The sequence below is a fragment of the Anser cygnoides genome, chromosome 1, assembly GCF_040182565.1.
Source record: "Anser cygnoides isolate HZ-2024a breed goose chromosome 1, Taihu_goose_T2T_genome, whole genome shotgun sequence".
In the NCBI taxonomy this organism is placed as follows: domain Eukaryota; kingdom Metazoa; phylum Chordata; class Aves; order Anseriformes; family Anatidae; genus Anser; species Anser cygnoides.
The window spans coordinates 10,415,757-10,434,428 of NC_089873.1; the positions used below are offsets into that span (position 1 = coordinate 10,415,757).

The following is an 18,672-nucleotide window of genomic DNA, read 5'->3' on the forward strand; positions in this document are numbered from 1 at the left end:
TGTATTCAGAGCATGGTCTTGTTGATTTTGATTTTCTAAATTTCTCTTTGGTGTTGTGATAAAACTTATCAGGCATGAAGCTCTTATATTAAAACTAAGCTCTTAATGGACATTTCACACAGTGAAGCCAACCAAATCTAAAAGACCTGCCTTACTGGAAATTCAGTTGTTTTGATGTCTGCATTCCTTCCAGACTTGAGTGAAATATACTGAAATAGCATGTGAGAAATAACCACGGTGCACAGTATTGGCACAGCCAGAGCTATGGACCAGAGCAATGTGGTCCAGCCCATGGCATATGCTGGAAAACAAGAGGGGCTAAGAAACACCACTGCTGTTTTCTGTTTAATATTTTCAAATATTTTCTTAAAGAGTAATAATAATGAACAGCGTGGTTTACTCTAAATCTTGGTTCTATAGAAGCACAAGTGAGATGATTCTCTCTGTATGATTCTTTTGTGATATCTGTTCTTCAAGTCTATTTTTTCTCTATTTCTGAAAGATCACAATGAATCATCAGTCTTAATCGGGGAATAAATAGGCTTACCCTCTGTAGAGGATGATCAAGCTACAGAACATTTAAACAAAGTGGACAGACGGGAAGTACCTACAAAATGCTGAGAGAGCTGGCTGATGTCATTGAGAGGCTACTCTTTACAATCACCGAAAGGTTATGGCAATCAGGGAAGGTTTCTGAGGACTGTGAAATAGCAAATGTCACTGCTATCTTCAACACAGGCAAGGAGGATCCAGGGAACAACAGGTCAGTCAACCACATCTTGTTTCTAGAAAGGTGATGCTACCAGTTCTCCTGTAAACCATTTCCAAACATGTGAAGGACAAGAGGGAGTTGTCAGCGTGAATTCAGAAAGAGAAAAATCATGCCTGGCCAACCTAATAGCCTTCTTCAAGGAAATAACTAGGGCAGTGAAAGAGGGGAGAATAGGGGATGATTCTGTCTTGATTTTAGTAAGGCTTTCAACACTATCTCCCATAATATCCTCAGACAAAATGATTAAGTATGGACTAGACAAATGGACAGTAAGATAGATTGAAAGCTGGATGAACTGCTGGTCACAGAGGATAGTAATCAGCAACCTGAAGTCCAGGCAGAGGCCAGTCACTGGAGGAGCACCCCAGAAATTCACCTCAGGACCAATACTATTCAATACATTCATTAGTGGCCTGGATGACTGAACAGAGTGCAGCCTCAGCAAGTTTGAAGACAGTACAAAATTAGGAAGAATGGTTGATACACTATACCATTGTGCTGCCATCCAGAGCAACCTCTAAAAGATGAAAAAGTGAGCCAACAGGAACTTTGTGAAGCTCAACAAAGTGAAATGCCAAGGCCTGTGCTTGGGGAGGAATAACCCCTTTTACTAGCACAGGTTGAGGGTCAGCCAGCTAGAAAGCAGCTGTACAGAAAATGCTCTGGTGAGATACTAGTGGACACCAAGTTGAACACAAGCAAGCAATATGCCTTCACAGCAAAGAAGGCCAACAACCTCTCGGGCTGCATTATCGGGTTGAGGGAGATGATCATGTGCGTGTGCTCAGCACTGGTGAGATACACTTGTAGTTCTGGGTCCACTTCAGGGCTGAGAGACACAAACATACAGGGCTGAGAGACCTGTACATACTGAAGCAAGTCCAGCCAGAAGGATGATTAAGGGCTTGGAGCACCTGACATATGAGGAGAGTCTAAGAGATACAGAGTTTCTCAGCCTGGAGAAGAGAAAGCTCAGAAGGTATCTTATCAGTGCGTATAAATACCAGATAGGATGGTGTTAGAAGATGGAAGCAGGCTTTTTTTTCTGTGATGCCGAGTGTCAGGACAAGAGGTCATGGGCAAAAGCTGAAAGATATGAGGTTTCTCTGAACATCCAGAGACACTTTTTTTTACTGTGAGGGCGACCAAGCAGTGGAACAGGTTGCTTGGAGAGGTTGAGGAATCTCCATTCTTGGAGATATTCAACAGCTGTCTAGATGTGGTCTGGGACAAGTGACTCTAGGTGGCCCTGCTTGAATGGAACAGTGGGTTGGACAAGATGACATCCAAAGGTCCCTTTCTATCTCAGCCACTCTGTGATTCTATGATAAATTCAACTGTAAAAGCTATTATTATTCAGAAATATTTAGAAGTATAGATTCATCAGCTAGACCTTTTTCTAATACATTATATCTCTAGGGCTGTATGAGTAGCACCAAGATTCTGTTTTTCTTCTCTGGATGGAAGATTACTTCTCTTATATCTGCTAATAACTGTTCCTGTTTCTGTGGTCTCTGCTTATATTTCCCCGTAGTCAGTAATATTTCTCTTTTTGCTGCTGTGTTTTGCCTTAAATGTGTTTAATAAATGACTCATAACATTAATCTGCCTTGTATTTTAATAAAGTACTATGCTGCAATAGAATATCGGGTGGATAGTTTATATCACGTAATGAGACAGCAAAGATACCGAAGCAGCAAAAGTGTAATTTCAAAATGACATGTTTTTGCAAAGTGTATAAACATCAGACAGATACCAGTAATCTTGGGTAATGAAATCCTACAGATACCTTGTCAGTCCTCACCAGTGCAATAACATCACAGCCCACAAAGGGGCACCCAGGCGCTATGTTTGAAACCATATTTCTCCAGCGCTTTCTCATGTGTGTTTCCAGGGGTTTAAACTTCAGAAGTTTCCAGACAAAAGTTTTCCCTCACCATGACACCACTTCCAAGCCACAGTGAAATCTCAGCCTATAAAAAGCCTTTAAAGTCAATAGAGTTCATTTAAATATATATCTAATTAATCTCTCTTCATTTATCACCATGACAACTATGATACAAGAGTAATTTAGGGGTATTGCTACTTTACAAAACCACCAACATGCCTTAGGCTAATGAAACTGGGGCCAACAACAACATTAAAAAACAGTCTCAGAGAAAAACTGCCAAGTGCTTATTTGGCCAGAATGTTTATTATAAAAATAACATTACACATGCTCAAATTCTTATCAGTCAGATGCTTCTTGAATGTGCTCCAGTTGTGTTTGGCTATGCCCGTCCCTTTTCTATTTAAGTATATCCATGCAGATATTGTAATATTGCCCTTTTTCATTGCTGGCAGCTCAGATATGACTCAGCTTTTCCAACAATCCCCCTGCATTCCCACTTTGCCTGATATAGTGCACTTAACATTTGTATGACAGTCCTTTTTCCAGTAAAATCTATTTAATGTGACCCAGGGGAAAAACAGGGAAGGAATTGGACCAGTGTTGAGGCAACCATAATGTCAATGTTATATCCAGCTGATAAGAAACCTGAAATGAAAGGTTTTTATAACAGTTGTACAACATTAAAAATAATAATAAGAATAAAAAAAATCTGCCTAATTAGTATATGGCTGTGATTTCTGCACAGTACGTTTGCCAGACCACTGCTTTAATCGGATAATGTTCTCTGAGAAAGCAGAGATTTGATTGCTGTATCGCTGAGAAGGGAAAACAATAAATCAGACTAACTCAGCTAATGCATGTAACTGCTTTACTGAGAAAAAACTGACTGGTAACCATATGCAAACATACAAATAATCCTGTATTCTAACTGAGAGAGGACATTCTACTTCATGGAAAAAATGCCTGCTTATCTAGAATTAACCTTTCGCTGCTACATTATGATTGGAAAGTGGACTTTAAGCAATGGCATTAACTTCTGTGGCTACAAATTTAGCCTGTTAATTTTAAATCTACCATTTTCTTCAGAATAAAGCTTAATACTGTACAATGACAGTATCTGATAATGTGCACTTACACACTTACACAGGTCTTACATCACTTTAGAAAGTAGGAATCATCACATTTCCAATACAAATCATCCATTACAGCAAATAAATGGCAATAGCTTGGGCTCAAGCTGTTTTTCTGAAGAATGGTAGTCATATGTAAGTAGTGAGATTTACAGGATTTTATTTGGATTTATGTGTTGCTGTCTGCTGCTGGAAGGCCAAACAAACAATACGCAGCTATTATCTGAGAAATATGAAATAAAACTGATCAATTTTACCTCTTTGTTTTCAAAATAAAATTGCACAGTAAAGTGAGTAATCCATGATGTGGATTCCAGCTATAGATGATGAGTCCTCTCATTCTCCTGTGCTTTTGCAGACTGAAGTAACAAAGATTGTAACATCATATGTGACCGGCAGCATGCTGGAAATGTCTTTGGCAAAAGGAGGCTATTTGTCACCACCTGAACTTGTATTAAACCATTTAGCATATGCTTGCTTAAAATCTTGCTGCAGAGTGAGATATGAAGTGTCATGAGACTCAGCTGTAGGATAATACTACGCAGTCAAGCACATTTGTATCTCGATGCGTCTAGTACAAGAGAAAGATTTATTATGCCTTATCCGTTTACTGCACATCTCAGCCAGAGTTGTAATTGGCTAGGATGGTTAAGATTTGATTTAAGGCAATGATTCTATCAGCTTGGTTTTTGCTAATAGGGCATAAGTGTTCCATACAGCATTATATCTTCCTGCGTTATAGCCTGCCCTAAGTTAATTGTGTGCTGCAGTCTAATCTATTCCTGCCTTTACATCATTTGCTATAAGAGAATATAAATTCATGTATTTGATCACTCCTCAGTGCTACACAAGAGAAGAAAGATATTTCTCAGGGGGTTACCCAAAATATCAACATTTTCAAATCAATAGCAATTGTTAAGAGGATTGCAGATTCCATTTTGGCTCACTAGGACATTTGATGGATTACAGTGATCAAAGATAAATATCCTTTGGCATCGGCTAAGGTCTCTTATTCTATTCTTGTTATAGTCTAAAGCAGAAAAATCAAAGAATTAGATGACAAATGAACATTTGTGAAGTGAGTAATTAGAATTACGGTTTATGGCCAATAGTAGTTAAATGGCTTCTTTTTTATTAGAAGTATGGTTTATGGCCAATACTAGTTAAATGACTTCATTTTTAAACATATAAGATGAATCATATTAGCAGAATGGAGTGTAATGAAAGTAATGAATGCCTAATTCTCTTATGGAAATGAACAATGTCAGTTTCAAACAGAATTCTAATTACATAATTGTGCATGAGGTCTTTTGCTTGCTTGTTTTTCTCAGCTCAGACCTGTGAACAGTTTTAGATTATATTCTTAACAGCTTTTGCTTTTTTTCCTAAGAGACTGGATGACACAGGAAGAGCTGTGTGGGGTGTTTCAACTCTAACATATTATGGAAGGGATTTGGATTGTCCCCAGGTAGGTAGCAGTCATATATTAATATTATTGTCAAGTCATTTTTTCAATTGGTTTCCTAGTTCATTTTTTTCTAGTGGACTGTTGTGTGTAGGACAGAACTACCAACAGGACTGGCACCTTTGCTGGAAGCATGGAAATTCCTCTAAGCTGATAGCTGAGGCATGCTGGGGTGGACAAGATAGTATTAAGTTCAGTGACCACAGCAACTGGTAACATCCTTTAACTCTCTGGTAAATAGAGAGGTAGGAATCTCCAGTTCTACTTACTGCTGTATTTTTCAAATGCAGAATAAATAAATAAATAAATAAATAAATAAATAACTGAACTAGACACGTTTAGAACTAGACACGTTTAGAAATTAGAATTTGCAGCTCACTCCTACATCCTCTGTTGCAAGAATCCCAAAGTGATTTCAAGTTAGAACTATAGCCTGCTTTTGCAGGAGCTTTGCTTTGTCCACAGTTTTACTGACATTAGTGGTTAAAAATGCTACCAGGAACTAAGTCCAAAATTATTTTTGTGATGAAAATTTCTCATTTGACTTGTGACAAACCAATCACTTGCTCAGAATATTGTGTATACCATGGTGTGTTCTGGCTTCCCATCTCCTAAGTAAAAAAGTTATCTGTAATTTTCCTGAGCTTCCTTCTGGCCGAAATATCCAGATTTCCAAGGCAATGGGAGAAAAGCCCCATGGCAATACAACTGAGGATAGCACAGAAGTTCTCCCAGGTCCCTCAGTTTAGAGCTAGCCACAGAGCTTCAGATTCTCATGACTGCAATGGAGAAAAGAGCTCTTTACTATCATTCTGTTGTAACGCTTGTGAAACGTGGATAATTTGGAAGTGGATTCAGTCTATCTGATACATTAAAAAAGAACTCAGAGTGTTTTATAACATTTTAGGAGGTGGTGTTACCAATGCAATACAAATCTTTTGGTTTTGACATGGATTGCGCTACATACACAACACATTATCATGTTTGCAAAAGCAATGCCCATATGTTAGGTTCCTCTACAATATTTTGGAGTCACTGACTTCCAGGTTTCACTCATCACAAGTTTTCATTTCAGTAGAAATGTAATCTATACAAAGTGCTTACCTTACACGTTCACCTGAGCTCCTTCCCATAGCCCTTCTTTCTGCACACTCTCTTTGACAGCAAAAAGTTGATGTAACAATCTGAAATAGTGCATAGAACATCTTATTAAAGGAAGAGCTAGATTACTGGTGTCCCAAGAGAAAAGTGAGTGCGCAGGGTATTCAGAAAAATCAATATTTTAATGGACTAAGAATTGCAAATTTTTGAGGAAGCCTTGAAGTTCTGGTTGTTTATAAAAGCTTTGTAACAGCTTAGTGCTTTCCTTGACCACCCTTCATCAGGATTGTGGTTGCTGTGATGTTTCAGACTTTAAAAGAATGTGGGAGTGCTTAGTCTTTCCACTTTTTTGTTCTTCCAACAAAAGCTATAATATAAAAGAGGTCCACATGGCTGTGAGTGAATGGAGACATTAGGCCTTATATGGTCCTAAGAAGAAGCAACATTTAAAGCTGCTTATCTTCAGACACTGATAATTTCAGAAAAAAATTCCCTGGCTAGGAGGTCTCTTGCAACTCCCATTTTAATCCTTCTCATAGAAGGCAAACTTTCGAAGTCCCTCTGCTGTTAAGGAAAAGGTGCAGACAGCAGTAGCAAGGCTACTGTGAGTTGGAAGAAAAAGGGGTCCAAAGGGAGAGCTAGGGAAAAAAAAAAAAAAAAAAAAAAAAAACTACCAGTCAAAGTTAACGTGGAACACTACATTTCTAATAATGTTTTTACCAAGCATCACTGTTCAACCATTTTTTCAACCTCTGTGAAATACTCTTCACAAGGGACTATTGGATTGTACACAACAAAACAGACAAACAATTTTAAGGCAGATAGTTTAAAAAGAAATGAATAACACATTTTAAAGGACCACACTATGACACTCTGGGGAATGTTTCAAGGGAACAATGGGCTTATGACATTCAGCAAACACAGATTTGGCCCTCACAGAGTGTCAAGTGGGAGCAAGGATAACCCATATGCTTTTAATTGCAATATTTAGTTTTTAAGCCTGACCAGGTTTCCATTGTTAGACTATGAAACAAACCACTCTATTAGATGGGACTTTTCTAGTTATTGGGCTGACATTTAAGCCAGGCCTGCAACTCTGACAATTTTTTATTAATTCCTTTAATTTGCAGGGTTAGAAATGCCAATTAATATTAAGCTATTATAATATTCTGTAGGTATTCTTTCAAGTTGGAAGTATAATTGGAAGAAATTATAATTCTCTTTTTAGAGAATTTTAAGTGGACAAAGAGAATTCAGTTACCAGCTGTTCTTATTGCTTAACGTGTCCTTCAAAGTCATATGTTGCTGAGCAGTCATTGAATAAACAGTTGAGATTTTTAGAACAAGAGTTTTTGATTCTTTAGAATTGGAAGACTGTGCTGCTTTTTTTTATAAAGTTTTCTGGGCCTCAGAATCTTTTGTACAATTTCTCAAGTTTTAATACATACGTTCCATCTACTATATTCTGAAACTCAGTCTCTAAGCAGAAAAGAATTTAAGTGGTGATTATTTTTGCAGAACAAATTTAGAAGGATAGATCCTGAGCAGATGCACACAATGTTTATAAATGACTGACATGAAGTTATTCAAATTACTGTACTTCTGACAGAATTTAAAATAAAACAAAGCAAAATTCCAAATATTCAGATTTTTCATGCATTACATTAGAAAATAAAGCAAAAGGAGATATGGAACAAAAGGAACAGTCTTTTTTATTTCAAAACTTCAAATTTATGGTATAAAATTTCAAATCAAACCTTGTAGTTACTGTCTATGTCTGCCCCAGTGCTGGGGCAGAAAGTATGGATAGATCCCTTTTCCCGTAACTTAACATTGGCTCATTTTGATTCATTCATTGCACCCCATAACATGATTTATTGTCTCTTAGTGTGTGTATGATGTATTGCTATTTCATCAAGCTTTTGATACAGCCCATCATTCAACGTGTTCCAGGCAGCAGACACTTCAGTATATACACAAGCATTGTTTATGGTGGTTCTGCATCATATTTAATGTAGCAGGTATATTGGTTATTCAGGTAAATCTGTTATCTAAGTTGCATTCATCTTTCTCCTTTCCTTTTCTCTCTTCATCAGAAAGTTAAAAATAGGATTGGCTTTGATGCAGAGCATTAATTCAAGGGAACTGATTTGAGGACCACAAACGAAACCTGTCATCCCCCACCTGCAGCTTCATCAAATGTGAGGTGGTCTAATTTGCCAAGTTTCCTAGATATGTCAGGAACAGCTGTTACTCATTTACAGCATGTAAAGGGGCTTCAATCTATCCAGCATTCACTCAGTGCTAACACCAAAGGTGAGAAAAGACTGAACTCATGAGGTCCTTATTTATTAGTTTTAGGTTAATAGGTTTTTGAAAAATAATATCTGGCTGCTGTAGTTGGAAAGGTTGGCAGGATTAGATATAACTATGGTAAGGACTGTACAATAAATATTTGGTCTAGAAGGAAAGTCAACAAAGATGTGCCTACTGAAAGATAAATGCTACAATGGTAAATGTCAAATATTGGGACAATACTAAGAAAGAGATTTAATATCAGATGTCTGTAGGAGGAAAGCCAGATAATGAAAGCATTGAGATTATGCAGAGGATTCTTCTTCACATTATAATTTAAGAGGGATGGAAAGAATCAAGAGTGTTAATACAAACAAAACTTAGAATCAGAAGGAACTGCAACTTTGTTCAGCAATATAAAAGTTTTTTTCAGTAATATAAAAGTTTTTTTCATCAGTCCTGACAGCCAAAATGAAGACGATTGAAAGGGCCAGCTGAATCTGGCAAATCAATGGATGGTTACAGGACTGGTGCCACAGGCAGGTATTTGGCTACTTAGACCATTGGACTGGCTTTGAGAAACCTGGTCTGCTGGGGTCTGCTGTCCACCTTTTGGAGAAGGGGAAGAACATCTTGGGTCATAGGCTTGCCAAGCTGGCAAGCTTTAACTAGCCCTTTAAACTAGGGCTGCTGGGGGAGGAGAAACTCAATCCACCCCGCTCCTCCCAGTCTGATACCAGTGTCAGTAACAGATGTTCAAAGCCTGGAGAAAGGTGCTGGCACTTGAAGAGCAGCAAAAAGGAATTCCAGCCATTCCAGCCAGTTAGCCAGCCTCATTGGGGACCCAACCTGAATGTCTCTATGCTAATACATGTAGCATGGGGAATAAACAAAAGGAGTTAAGAGATGTATGCATGCCTGCAGGGTTATGACCTCATTGGCATTATGGAGACATGGTGGGACGGCTCCCATGACTGAAGCATTGGAATGAAAGAATACAGGCTCTTTAGGAAGGACAGGCAGGGGAGACAAGGAGGAGAAATTTCCCTCTGTGTCAATGAGCAGCTGGAGGGCATGGAGCTCTACCTGGGGATGGATGAGGAGCTGGTAGAGAGCTGATGGGTCAGGATTAGAGGAAGGGCAGGGACAGATGACATTATAGTGGTGGTCTGCTACAGGCCACCTGATAAGGAAGACCAAGCAGATGAGGCCTTCAATAGACAGACAGAAGCAGCCTCATGTTCACAAGCCCTGGTCCTCATCAGGGACTTCAACCACCCTGATTATCTGTTGGAGTGACAGCACAGCAGGACATAGGCAATCCACGAGGTTCCTGGAATGCATTGATGACAACTTCCTTCTCCAAGTGACAGAGGAACCAACAAAGCGAGGGGAAGTGCTGGATCTCATTCTCACCAACAGGTGGGGAATGTGAAGGTCAAGGGCGGCCTTGGCTGAAGTCATCACGAAATGCTGCAATTTTGGATCCAGGGGGCGGTAAGGAGGGAGCACAGCAAGCTTGCTACCCTGGCCTTTGGGAGAGCAGACTTTGCCCTCTTCAGGGATCTGCTTGGTAGAGTCCCATGGGACAAAGCCCTGGAGGGAAGAGGGAACCAAAAAGCTGGTTAATATTCAAAGATCACCTCCTCCAACCTCAGAAGTGATGCATCCCAACAAAGAGGAAGTCAGGCAAAAATGCCAGGAGGCCTACATGGATGAACAAGGAGCTCCTGTCCAAACTCACACAGAAAAAGAAGGCCTACAGAGAGTGGAAGATTCTATGAAAAAATTGCTAGTGAGCTTTAATAACAAACAATGTCTCTGAGGTGGGCCTGAAGGCTGAATAACAAGCAATGAACCTCATGAAAATTTTAGTTTTGTTTTTTTCTTTGAAAGTTTCAATACAACTCTCTTTTTCTCTTTATTTCTATGAATACTTCCATTTTCAATAGGAAACATCAGCTTGGAAGCTGCATGATTGCACAAACCAGAAAGATTAGACTTTTTTTTTTTTTTTTAATTTGGTAAAATCATTTTAAAATGTTGAGAAGATAAATTTCCATGAAGGTACAGCTCCTTCTGTTGAAGGCAACTTTCAGGGCTTGTATGTGAAGGCTGAGATAAATCAGCATCTCACGATTCAGCAATTGGCTCTAGACAAAACTGATGATATGAAGCTGATGGCAAGCTCTACTATGAAGGTAAAAGCTTGTGTCTGAGATCTTACTGAGCTGCAGGTTTAAAATAGAAGCTCGTCTAAGTCAGCCATGATCTAATTATGATCTGATAGTTGGATGCAGGGCACTTTCTTTATCCAAAAAGGAGCCATACGTATCTGGCTGGCTGCTTGTAAGTAGGTAATGGATTATTTACATGGGTGATTGCAGTGGTCAGGGGATCAAAGGCTAATCATAACAGGATGACTGTGTGCCAACAAAACGCTAACGAGAAGCTATTTTCATAAGCAGTAACCTGACTTGCAGCAGTCATGGAGGGGGCACCGCATAACAGCACATGCAGGTGGGACACATCCAAGTCTGACCTAGTAGGTTATTTGGCTGAATGCATGAATTTAGGATATGACTTTGGTAAAGCTGGGCCATCAGTGTGTGCTAGATATCTAGATAAAATAATTAACCAATTTAGAAACATCTAATATTGTTTTTTTTATTATTTTTTTTTATGTATTCTGCCAATGATGGAAGGTAATAATTAAGCAGGGATCTCATTAAATGTATGTAGAGGAGCAGACATGACTTTTCAACCATAAATTGCTGCAGAAAGATTTAAACTAAAATGTTTGAAGGAGTGAAAGTGTTGTTATTTGGAATGCTAGGAGAGACAGAGCATAGAAAGCTATAAAAAGACTAGTGGATGGATAATGAACTTTTCCATAGTCCCATGGTATTTGCAGACTAAGCACTTTTTCCAGGTCACCCTAAGAAAGTAGATAGTCATGTTTCCAACTATCTTCTACTTCTAACAAAAGAATAAAATATATAAACATCTTTTCAGCCATTCTGGGGCAGTTAAGTCTTTTTCATTCTAGTCTGAGAGATTCTCTACCCATTAATTAAGGGAAAAAATGTCCTTCCTGTGCTATATTTCAGACATCTTATCATAACTGTTGACATTACTCTGGATTAACTCCAAGACTGCTCAGTTCACATGCTACAATGTCTGCTGATAGTCTGGCTTTCTGCAGTAGCTTTTGAGTGTGTCTTTTTGTTGTGTTTTTTTTTTTTTTCTTTAGTCTATCTTTAAAGACCATTCCCTGCTTTTTTTTTTCTTTGTTTTTTTTCCCTACAGATTTCTTGCCAAGCACCTTCAAATATCTGCTTTACTCAGACTCTTATTCACAGACTCTTATGCAAAGACTCCATTCCTTGAGAGGAGTTCGAAATAACAATACACTCTTATAAATAAACCTTCAGTTAGTCATCTGTTTTCGGTCATATGAGCAGGAGAAGCTGGAGAATAAAGTCCACTTTAGACCTAGAATTTTCACATCTCAAAGGCCCAGTTCATCCTGCAATGTTTTATACCTAAAATGAAAGGGCTTGTTGAACTTAAGTTTTAACCTTTGGATGAGAATTGGACAGTCATATCCTCAGAATTCTGGAGATAGGAAGTTTATTATTTCCTTTGAGAATAAAACATTTTAGAAACTTTGTTGTTTGAAAACTTATATTAAGGAAAGTTAGCAGTAACAAAGTTGTCCTAGAGAGGAGTTTCGCAACACTGCACAACCTCTAAACAGATTTTAACTTCCCAAATCCAATACATCAAAAATAATTCATAAGAAAAATAGTCTTGTGCTTCAGAGCTTTCAATATGACTTACGGCAGGACTCCCTTCTGGGAGGACAGGTTTTGGCAGTGTAAAGTAGAGCTGTTCACTTTCAATTGTGGTACGGGTCAGTCCTATTTCCATAGCTCCCAAAACTGTGGAAAGATGAGCCCTTCTTTTTATTGTTTTCTTTTCATGCATAATAGAGAATCACACCTGCTCCTTTCAACTCTAGATATTTTTATTTGAAGGGTGTCTGCAACTGTGGACTTTTCTGAGTACGTCTGAGCTGATACAGGGGCCTCAGATTAATGTTTTGTTCACCACTGACAATATTCTCTCTCAAATTCAGATAACATCTTTTTTTTTTTTTTTTTTTTTTTTTTTTTTTTTTTTACTTTTCAGAGTTCAGGGCTTAATATACATGCAACCAGATAGCCTACCATAAAGACTAGGTCTGGAAAAAAATGTTAAAGCTGTCTGTCCAGGTACTGAAAGCTTTGTGCAGGTATGCCCTGGTGAACTGCTAAATGAAAGGCAGGTTGTTGGGGTTTTTTTATTATTATTATTATTATTATTATTTATTATTTTATTTTTGTTTGTTTGCTTGTTTGTTTTCCTAAACTTGTTTTCACAGCAAATAGGAAAATATAACAGAATAGGTCAAGTACTGTGTGTTCTCCTTCTGCATACACTAGTTAGGTTTTTTCCTTATTTCATTTGTGGTCAGTGCAATGACTGTATGATTCAATTAGACCTGTTTTGGGAAGGTATAGTAGACAAGAATAATTTCTCTGTATTATGTGTCACATGCTTTTGCTGTATCTGTATTCTCCCATTCCCAAAGCAGATATGGCAATACTTACCTCCTTTGCAGGAACATTGTGAGATATGACCAATTAACATTGTGAAAGTACCTTAAATTTACAGAACAAATCTTCTCTTTCAAAATGTTATTCTCTAAAAGCCGTGTATTCCTTAGAAAGCAAGTTGTCTTCTTAACTTTGCCAGTTGTGTCCTTCTATTCTTTACTCTTACCACTATGAATACACATCACGCAGACATTAGTGTTAGGCTGATGGGTTGACTTGATGATATGATCTTTAAAGTTTTTTTCCAAATTAAATGATTTTATTATTCTAAAAAGCTCATTGGTAGGCAGAAACAATTATCATTTTTAAGTGCTAAAATCTGTCAGTGTGCATATGGTGGGATCAGCAGATAACTCAGGTTGGAAGAGGGTCTCCGTGTGTGCCCGTGTGTGGATGCTGAGTGCAATCTTGGTTCTCAGGACGTGCAGCCTGGTTGTGGAGCTCAGGACAGTGCAGAGCCACACCACTTAGCGCACCCTGTCCCTTTAGCTATGGGGAAAGGCCCTGACAGACTGCAAGGAGGCTGCCATCAGGGTCCACCTCAGACTAGGGAGCTGCCCTGAGCTGAGGCCCTCGGCCCACAACTAAGCTACAGTTCTGCTGCATGGTCCCCGTCTCTGTGATCAAACATAGGCCATATGACATATATTCATGCCCCTCCTGTGAGCTAAAGTCCCAGCCTGACCTTGTGGAGATGCCCAATGCCCCATGCTGTGTCTGCCCTGGCTGTTCCAGCCTGCCCTGCTTCCTGGGTGGAAGGGACAAGCCATGGCTGCCAAGCCCTGGCTGTGGAGACCGTGCTGCCCCCCGCCTTTCAAAGCAGACTCAGCTGTGAAAAAAGACCTGATTGCTCTATGCTATGAGGTCTTGAAAACCTCCAAGGATGGAGACTGCACAACATCTCTGGGCAGTCTGTGCAACTGCTTGAATGTCTTCACCTGGAAAAGTTTCTGAAAAAAAAAAGATTCATAAGTTCTGTTATTGCAACCTATGCCTGTTGTGAAGAGAGTGGCTATGTTTTAACGCTAAGCTACCTGTAGCTACAGAAGGGCTGAAGCCGTTTCTTGTCCAAGCTGAACAAACCCTGTCCCTCACAGGACAGATGTTCCAGCCATCTCAGTGTCCCTGCACTATACTTGCTCCAGTTTGTCAATGTCTTCCTTGACTGGGGAGGTCCCACACTGTATGAGTATCTAGGTGTGGTCCAATAAGTGGATAATAATCACTTTCTGTGATCTATGGCCATGCTCCTTTTCATACAGCACAATGTGCTGTTGGCCTTCTCTGCTGCCAGGGCACACTAATGGTTCCTGTGCAGTTTGCTGTCTGCCAAGACTCTCAGGGCCTTCTCTACAGAGCTGCCCCCCGACAAGCAGTTTCCAGTCTGAGTCACTCCAAAAAGTTTTTCTTTCTCAGGTGCCTCTCCAGATCCCTCTGGATGGCACCACTGTTCTCAGGTGTACCTACTGGTGTGCCCTCTCCCCTCCCACCAGATTTGGCATCATCTGAAAACTTGTTGAGAGTGTACTCCATTGCCTCCTCCAGGTTGTTGATAATGTCAAACACGGCTCTTCCCAGGCTAGCCCCTTCTGGTACCTCACCTTTTACCAGCATCCAGGTAAAGAAGGACCCATTAGTAACTATCCTCTAAGACCAATAATCTAAACAATTTTTACTTACTCATCCAGATGTTAATATCTTATTCTGAAAGTAAGTATACTGGTGTCAAAATCCTTGCTAAAGTCTAGGTTAATTATATACACTGCTATCCCATCATCTACAGATCTGGTCATTTCATTGTAGAAGGCAATCAGGTTGGTCACACTTGATTAAATTTTGGTAAATTTGTGCTGACTTTTCTTAATCACTTTTGTCTTCATGTGCCCAGAAACATGGGCCAAGAGAACTCACTCCATGAGCACCACACAGGTACTCTCAGCTGCTCTCAGCCCTCAAGCCTTGTAGTCACTGTAACCTACCGAGTTAAAGTCTGCAGCTTGCCACTTCTGTTCAAATCCATCTAAGAAGAAACAAGCAACCCTTTTTATTCCATACTTCTAGGTTTGCAAACATTATTCTTTAGCCAATTAAAAATGGCAGATCCCAGAATCACAATCCTGGTCTTCTTCTATTTGACACTCAAACATCTTACCTACAAATGTGAAAGTAGAAAATCCTCCAATTCAGAGGTCTTTAGAGCCAAGTGTTTTGAGATCTGCCCCTGTTCAGAATGTCAAAATTCATTGTTGAATTTCGTACTTGCACAAAATTTGTACTTTGCAATTTATACTTTCTGCACAAGCATGTAGAAATAGATATCTGAAGACCTGAGGAAGGATTTTAGTTATAAAGGATCATGCAAAGACCTTGTGAAATCTGCCAGCATTTCACATAGTAGGAAGCTAGAAATAGTCATTTGAAAATCTGGCAAAAAAAAAAAAAAAAAAAAAAAAACTCCCACTCCCACAATCTCATTATCTTTTGATCTTCACTGGGAAAAGAAAAGCTTTATCAAACCTAAAGTGTTGGCTCTGTATTACTTGTAGAAAAATACAATCCCCCCACAACAAGAAGTGTGTGCTGCTGTTTAACAGAAGAATCTCTAAGAGTTCATTGCCTAGTCCAGCTTTCATTGAAGTCCCTGAGGAAATTCCTATTAGTAAGCAGGATCATTCATTCTTTCTTTTTTTTTTTAACAGATTAGTGGGTGTTTACAAGAAGACCTTTTAGGCACCAATTAATCTGTATTCATATAGAAAATGTAGAGCTTAAAAATCTCTGACAATTTCTTCTGTTGGTAAGTCAGAATTTTGCCTTGGCAAGCAACAGGACTGACAGCATCCATCTTTTTCGGATATTAAACTTACATTGTTTATTTGTTTAAAATGTGTTTTTTACTCATAGAATTCTTAACATGAACCCTATAAAATGTATTTTTAATATTGTACACAGACAATTCCAGAGCTTTTAGTCCTGCTCACAGCTTTGCTGAGAACCCTCAAAAAGAAATTTAGCAAGACTGTTCAACTTCACAGTTACAGTTCCAGATCATGTGGGCAGAAGAGAAACAGTCAAGAATCATACAAGTTATATATTGCAGCTACTTCTCAGGAAATGTTGAGTAGCAACAGAAGCAGACAAAGAAGAAATTCACAAAATAAAAGTAGTCAAAACTCAATTGCTGCAGCTACATGACCCACAAAAAGAAGGACACAGATTTTTCTTTCCTAGCTCCTTGCCCATTCATACAGTTGCCTGCCTACAGACTGCCTACTCTATGCAGAAGAGTATGCCAGCATTGTTAGGAACAATGTGTTTTGTACACTTCAGAGGATGTGTCCCAGTTTCTTGTAAGGCTGGATGTGCAAGATCATTGTCTGCATGATACATGGGTTTGGTGTTGAGATCATCCCAGAGGCCATCTTTAGGACAGTACAGAAAAACACCATGCACCTTTCTACAGCCCGGATGCTCAAGGGAAAATAAACGGTTGAGCAGCATTCCTCTTACTGCAGTAAAAAAAATCAAGAATAGGAAAGAGGCAGAAATCTTCCTTTCATACAATACCTACAACCGATGGGCAATGTTTAGTATTTAAAACAAAAACACAAACAAAAAAAATCCAGCTATGTCAAAGAACTTTCTTCCCAGAAGATGAGAAATAATTACTTAGACTAGGGGGAGTAGAAAACCTTTGAGTACCTTCTATTCCTGTCTTTCATCTGTGCTTAGTAAATCTAATCCTACTCACTGATCCTCACATGCAGGTTATTGAACTGAGAACCTTCTCATCTATAATGTATTGGTATGCTGTTCCTTTCTGTTTGATATAGATTTTTAAAGCAAATGCAAAAGTAACAGTTGTAAGGAGTATTGTTAACTACTGCTAAACTTAGCCTGCCTTTGAAAGAGGCAGAACTCCAATGCAGAATGTGGTGGCTCATCATTTGAACCTTAATAATCTAGGTAAGAGGTAAAGAAAAAATGATATTGGGATAAATGGGGGTAGAAAGGACTTACAACTAGTAGCTTTATGATGGAAGGACTGCTATATGAGAGGACAGTATAAAAGCATGGCTTATTTAGCATAATAAAGAAAGACTGAGAGGAGTTTTGATTGTTTTCTAAAAAATACATAGGCCTAGTGAGGGAAGTGAGAAAAGGAGAGCAAATATCACAGGAGAAGCTGTTCACATTCTAACCAATTCCAATACAGGAATAAGCATATACCAAGAATACTTTAAGAATAAATTTTCTTATAGTTATAATGGCAAAGTCCTGAAAACATCAAAGAGACTAAAAAAATCTAGTCTTAATAAGATACAGCTTGTGGATGGTTTGATTACAGGATACTTAGGAGGACTATATGATCCAAAATATTCCTTTAGTCCCTCTTGCTATGACCCATAGAGTTCTAGGTGCAGAAAAAGTTTGACATACAAATTACTAGAGGAACCTGACACTGTAGGTCCCAGCTCCAAAGAATGAAACTTCAATGAAACTTTACCAACCATTTAATCTAAATTTTATCAGTACAATTCCTCAGGAAATAAAAGATCTGTTTCTGGGAACACCTGGAACACACTACTTAGGCAAATAAGGTAAAGCAAAGGGTAAGATTAAAAAATCCATTTAAGAGTTGTGATATTTCCTTCCTCAGTACCCTGGAGTTGGGTCATCGTTAAAGATGCAGGAGCCACAGAGTTCCTAAGCAGCAATTTTGAGTATATAAGGGAAGATGTTTTTAAACAAAAGGCAATATTGTAGGCTACCTAAACAATCCAGAATATCAAAAACATATTGGAGTGTCTAATGTAAGTCACTTTTGACCTCCAAGTGCCTCAGAAACATCTGATATCTTTATGATTCTTAAACTTCAACGAGTTGTGAATTAAAAATCATGCTAGATCACCTGCAGATCTTCTGTATTTTTCATTGATATCTGCTCTCTCTATCATGCATTAAAAATGTCACATGCAGCAGGCAGACAAGGAGTTGGTATTTCCTCTTCAGCCAGGATATTCAGCTTGGGTGTTGGCACTCTGGCTTAATTTCCCAGTTCTACAGGTATCTTACATTTGAATGTCCAATGCCCTTAGCAGGGAGTCAACGTCTTCAGGATGAATACCTAAATATTCATTAGGTCAGAGAAAGTGTGTATAACTATAATGTAGTGCTTGGAACACCACTGTGGCAATGGACACGCCTATTTTCTAACCAGTACTACAGCCTGAAACTGTGACTGACAGCAGTAAGTAGAAATTCCCGACTATTCTTTTTCTTACACCCAAGATAAAGATGGCTCACACCACATCATTACATCTTTAGCAACCATCCCTGTACATTTTCTTAGCCTA

At 38.8% G+C, this 18,672-nt stretch overlaps 1 long non-coding RNA gene across 1 annotated transcript in view; it reads right to left on the bottom strand.

Annotated features, from left to right (window-relative positions):
- Positions 1 to 6,677, bottom strand: part of LOC136786928 (uncharacterized) — a 44,178-nt gene extending 37,501 nt beyond the window's left edge. Inside the window, exon 1 of the long non-coding RNA XR_010826548.1 lies at positions 6,363 to 6,677. This is a non-coding gene — a long non-coding RNA (uncharacterized lncRNA). The remainder of the gene's footprint in view (positions 1 to 6,362) is intronic.
- Positions 6,678 to 18,672: the final 11,995 nt, after the last annotated feature.